Consider the following 6,107-nt stretch of genomic DNA (forward strand, 5'->3'; position numbering starts at 1 on the left):
CTTACGGACACGCCGTGGAGTAGGAGCTTTATCTCCGAACCACGTAAATGATCGTGTAGCTTGGTTTGCATTCTTTCCTTTAGTATTTAGCTTTCTACTTGCTTTGTTTGCATTTCCGCTTGCGCACTAACGTTGTAGAAAGAAGCGAGTATTTGGGGGTGCCGTCTATCCAACCCCCCTTCAAGTCGGCCGTCCGATCCCCAACAAGTGGTATCAGAGCGAGGTCGCTCTCTATTGGACTAACCGCCAAGGAAGCAAAGATGACCGACTTGATTGAACCGCCAAAGCTTGAAGGCAGAGGCTTATGGGACATCACATATTGGATGATGAAAATGGAGGTCTTCTTCAACACGGATTGGAACACCATGATGGTGGTCAAAGAGCCGTTTGAAGTCCCGAAGGACAAGAAAGGGAAGAAGCTCCGACCACGACATTGGACGGAGGAGCAAACCTCTCGGTCAAAGGCAAACGACAAGGTAATATCTATATTAATTGATATTTTGCCTAATGACGTAATGAGCCTTGTAGGTAAATACGAGAATGCTCACGATTTGTGGAGCAAGATAAAGAAGGCTCAATGGGAAGAACCTATGCATACACAAGAAGAAGAAAAATCCGAAGAAACGGATGAAGAAGCTCAAGTAGAGGAGGAGCAATCGGAAGGTGAAGAGCACTCAACTTCCGAGGAGAAAGAGGAGAAGGATGAAGAAATGCCATCCACTAGTGTGGATGAGGAGACATCCTCAAAGGTTGAAGAACAATCCAAGACAAGCGAAGAAGAAGAAGAAGTCTTGGAAATCAACCTAGCAAGCACCTCCACCAAAGTGAAGTCAAAAGACCATATAATATGCTTTGGGTGCAATGAGAAGGGACACTACAAGAGTAGATGTCCATTGGGTAAGAAGAAGGTAAATCCTAAACCCGTTCAAGTTAATTTAAACACTAACAAGGGTTGTAGGAATAAAGAAACCCAAGGAAAAAGGATGTGTATCATATGCTTCACGTGTGGGGAGAAGGGACATTACCACACAAAATGCCCCAAGAAGACACTACAAAAAAATTGGACATTAGGACCGAAATATTAGCAGCGGTTGATGAAGCGGTTGTAAAAGCAGACCCAATAGAATTGGTCATGTGTAACCGCTCTTAAAACCGCTTCAATTGAGTTTTTTTGAAGCGGTTGGTAAACCGTTGCTATTGGACACATATAGAACCGGTTATTAGAACCGTTCCTATAAGTTTGTTTTAGAAGCGGTTCTAAACCGCTTCTAAAGGTTACATATGAGATTAATAAAAAAAATATGCTCGCATCTCATATTATTTTCACAATTCCAGCAAACCTTTCTATTTCGGCGACCCTCTTTGTTCCAACGACCTTCTCTTTTTCTATCGACCATCTATATTCCATCAATCCTCTCTATTCTAGCGACCCATCAGATTAATTGCACCCGAACATCATCCTTCGACATTCACATCATAAATCGCATTTGATTTTGTTTCTCGAGGTAATTTCTTGGTTTAGTTTTCGTATGGTGACAATGTTTTTATATGTTAATGATGATAAAATTATAATCGATTAGGGTTTAATTTGTGCTGGCCGGTAGATTTGTAAATTTTTTCAATGAATTCCTTAATTTAATTTGTCTTTTTTTATAAGTTATTCGTATTATTTTTCAAGTTTATTATTGTAGTTTGCTTATAGCATATCTATGATGCTAAGCTTCATTTTCTCTATGTGTAAAGATGAAAAAAAAGATATTTTGAAAGATATTCATGTTCCTGATGGTATGTTATATAATATCTCAAAGTGTGTGGATGTTGGACGTTGTAGGATTATGGGCTTGAAAAGCCATGATTGTCATATTATGATGGAACAATTTCTTCCAATTGCTCTTTGTCGCATGTTATCAAAAAAGGTAACTGTTCCACTTATTATTTTGTGTGAATATTTTAGAACAGTGTGTGCAAAGACCCTACAAGAAGAAGAATTACAGAAGGCTGAAGGAGTTATTTTGATTTTATGTCAATTAGAGAGAATATTTCCACCATCTTTTTTCACAATAATGGTTTATTTGGTGGTACATTTAGCGCATGAAGCAAGAATTGTTGGGCATGTACATTATCGGTGGATGTACCCAATAGAAATATATCTAGGGAAACTTAAAAATTTTGTTAGAAATAAAGCACGACCAGAGGCCAACATTGCAGAGACATATTTAGCAAATGAATGTGTTGTGTTTTGTTCTAGTTATGTATATGGTAACAACTCATTAAACAATCCCAGAACACGACATAAAGAGACACCAAATGATGAATTTCTCACACTCCCGATGTTTCTACATGTAGAGCGACTAACAAAAGGGCTTCAAGTAGTTACCTTGGATGACAAAACTCTAACTCAAGCTTATAGATATATTCTCTCTAATTGTACAGTGTTGCAATCATATCGTCACTACAACAAATGTGACTTTATACAGCGCGCCATCAATGACACACAATTAATACATGCCGTTAATAATAGTTTTTACGACACGCCTAATAAAATACGCTATAGATAGTATTATATTTGTACAAATGACGGCGTGTAGAAAAAGTATACTGTCAATAATCTTTTCTACTTCTTACATAGTGCGTTGTTAAAATTTAATATTAACGATTTATAGAGTATGTTGTTAATATTATTATACTTATATAAATGATGATGTAAAAAATATAGGTTATATAAATGATGATGTAAAAAATATAGGTTATGACTAGTTATTATTAAAATATTAACAATATGTAAAGCGTGGACAACAATGTGCAAAGCGCGGGCGGTTAATAATCTTCCAAATTTTTTAAAATTTTAAATTTCCTAAATCCTACCCAAATCCCTAATTATTTTTCTCTAGAACCCTTCTTCGCCAAAACCCACCCTCCGCGACCTAACCTCCTCCGACAAAACCATCCACGAAAAACGTCTTCCGCCTAAACTCTCATCTGCGCCGCCCACACCTAGGATTAGTCTATTCGTATAGTGCTAGCGAAGCCGCCCTTGCGCTGATGTTCGAGCTTGTTCTCCTGTGGCGGTGTGGTTGCTCCTCGGCGCCTTGGGTCCCCGTCAAGCTCCTCTATTCCATTCTTTTGCGCTCATCGCACTTCGTGAGCGCAACATCTCCCATAACTAAAGAGGACGAGCATAGGAGGCCGAAGAGGGAATGGCGCACCCTCCCCCCATTTGTGCCTCCTATGATGGCACTGCGATCAGGAAAGAGCTATCCGACCTCCGACCTCCCGCAGCGACCGAATCCATGAAGGCCTTGAAGTGGGTCCGCCGCTGCTGCCAGAGATCCCGATGTCCCTTGTCCAGAAGCTCTTCCGGCTGAGACATGTCACCCACCCTCCTCCAGTTTAATCAAATACCTAACTGAGTTTGTAATCTTATATTTCCCTGCTGAAAGACTTGCCTTTGTTGCAGGTCCGGAAAAGGGCATCTTTTGAAATTGAACCTCGTAAATGCTGATCATCCTTAACAGGGCCGATTTAAAAGGGTTAGTATTGTTAACTTCTCAATTCGTATTCTGTTAGTTTTCATTGCTAAAGAATTCATTCTTTTAACTTATGTTTCTTCTCTATGAATCTTCATCTATTTTAATATTGTAAAAGGAAATAGACTTCAAGTTGTATGAGAGTGGAACATGTTCTCTATTCAATGAGACCCATGTTTATGTGATTGTTAGCATAATTATAGGTTGGCTATGATAATCTAGATACCTTTTTAATCTGTCCTGGATTAGGTTGCTTGATATCTGCATTGGTGGCGTTAGCATGATAACATAAGCATACCTTGTCTTTAATAAAAATGGAAACTTTTCTTCTAATTTTGTTCCATGGTTCATGCTATCAGATGGAATCATACTTTCTTACCGGTTAAAGACTGGGTTAACTTCTATCAAATCACTTAATTTGGATTGTTGCAAGAGAACAAATTCAGGGTTAGCCGCAATAACAAGTAAGACTTTTAATAGGCTTGCATTATTTCCTAATACAATGCTTTTTTATTCATTGTGTACAGTAATATTTTGGAAGTTATGATAATGTTTGTTTCAAAATAGACACCAAGTTTACTTGTGGTTATAAACTTGTGCATATGTATGCAATAATTATCTTTATCAGATGTTTCCTAGCTTGTATAAATTACCTCCTTGCCAAAATTCAAAAGCAATATTTTAGTTTTTATTTTGATGAAATTAAAGTGTAGGAGAATATTGTGGAAGCTCAAATGTGAAAATATAATCCCAGTTAGTTTTAGTATGTTGTGGAAATATAATTCAAAAGCAACATGACAGATGAAATTAAAGTGTAGGAGAACATTTTTAGTATGTGTTGATGGAATTGAAAGAAGACTTGAGCAGGAGAAATAGAAGAGTCATGATGAAAGAAGACTTGATTGTACATGTACTACTTGATCTACATCTATCTAATAATTAGTTCAGGTTTGTTAGGATCTGTTGATATTATTTCTGAGGTTCTTGTAAAGCAGTTAAGGTCTTTGTAATAAGCGTCGTAGGTCAGGTTTTTTCTCTTTTATATTTTTTTTGAAAAAAAAAGTTGTGTAGACATGCTCATGGAAGACAACACTAGTGACTCAGTATCTTGCTGAGGCAGGATGCACAACAAGAGGGAAAATAGAACCTGTTTAGGCACAATTCTCAATTCTAATTAGGCATAAGCTATTGTTATATTCAAAATAAAATTTGTTTCTCTGATTCATGCAATTTTTCATACCTCTTACACTTAATTCAACATTTTTAATTTGGTACAAGCTTTTGTTAAATATTTTTTTCATTATATATTGAAATATGCTGATAGAATATACTTTGGTGGTTCTATTGAAGGTTTCTATTGATGGTTGGAGCAAATGACTTTTCGCGCTTGAAGCAAATGTCTTTTGTCGTTTGGAGCACATGCCTTTTGTTGCTTGGAGCATATGCCTTTTGATGTTTTTTTGGTGGAAAAAATTTGTTATTGAAGGTTGTATATATTTTGGAGATTGAAAAAAATATTGTGTTTATGTTATAGTGTGGAGTTAAATGTTATATGTTGGGAATATTTTGAAATGAAATACAAATTATATGTGTTGATTTTGTAATCCAATTTATGTGTTATGGAAATAAATTAGGTTTGTGAAATAAAATATGAATATTGTCAATTGATTTAATTTGAGCATTTGATTTGGAATTCTACAGGTATAATAGGAAATAGGATTTTTTTTTGTAAAATTGGTAATTCAATAATAGTAGCGATTTTAACCGTTCCTATAACTAGATCTCTAGAACCGGTTATAACCACTTCTAAAGGGTAGTTTTCTAGATTGGAAAATTCTATAGAGGCAGCCATTAACTGCTTATGTAGGTATTCATCAGGATCAGTCATTAACCGCTTATGTAGGTATTCATCAGGATCGGTCATTAACCGCTTCTATAGGTATGCATCAGGATCGATCATTAACCGCTTCTATAGGTATTCATCAAGATCGATCATAAACCGCTTCTATAGGTACCCATCAGAATCGGCTCTTAGTCATGAACCACCGGTCAACTTTACCGCATCTGTTGGCTTTAGCGTCGCCAACATCTGCAATGATTTTTAACCGGTGCAATAAATTTAGCAGCGGTTGAAAACCGTTGCTATAGGTGTCTTAAAACCGCTTCTAAAAGTTTATTTTTTTGTAGTGAGAGGGAGATCAAGAAGCTTGCGCAATTAAAGAAATGGGAGAAAGAGAAGAAGAAGAAAAGCTCAAGTCAAGGGGGAGCTTCAAAGGTAAGGGAGGTATACCCTAATTTGAAGTGTAATTCAAATTCAAATTCTTATGTTCCCATGCATGTTAGGAAAAATAATGTTAATCATTATATGCTCATGCAAAATTTTGATTTCAAATATCATGATAGGAGTAGCGTAAATGTCGATCAAAACCCTAGGAGACCTATGCATGATAGACCTAGGCAAGTTAAATTCTCATTACCTAAGGAGAAAAAGGTAATAGAGAACCAAGAAATTAATCCCAAGAAGGGGAGGCACATGCCTAGAAAGGGTAGGTCTAAGAATATCCAAGGTGGACATGTTGA

The 6,107-nt window shown here is 36.6% G+C and overlaps 1 long non-coding RNA gene across 2 annotated transcripts; it reads left to right on the forward strand.

Annotated features, from left to right (window-relative positions):
- The first annotated feature begins 2,887 nt into the window (after positions 1–2,887).
- On the forward strand, positions 2,888–4,993 carry LOC121977542. 2 transcript variants are annotated; one of them, XR_006110908.1, is made up of 4 exons: positions 2,888–3,370; positions 3,458–3,530; positions 3,887–3,991; positions 4,878–4,993. It is a non-coding gene; the product is annotated as an uncharacterized LOC121977542 (long non-coding RNA). The 2 variants fall into 2 exon arrangements; XR_006110907.1 differs by having other exon boundaries at positions 2,888–3,530.
- Positions 4,994–6,107: the final 1,114 nt, after the last annotated feature.

This window comes from Zingiber officinale, chromosome 4B, assembly GCF_018446385.1.
Source record: "Zingiber officinale cultivar Zhangliang chromosome 4B, Zo_v1.1, whole genome shotgun sequence".
In the NCBI taxonomy this organism is placed as follows: domain Eukaryota; kingdom Viridiplantae; phylum Streptophyta; class Magnoliopsida; order Zingiberales; family Zingiberaceae; genus Zingiber; species Zingiber officinale.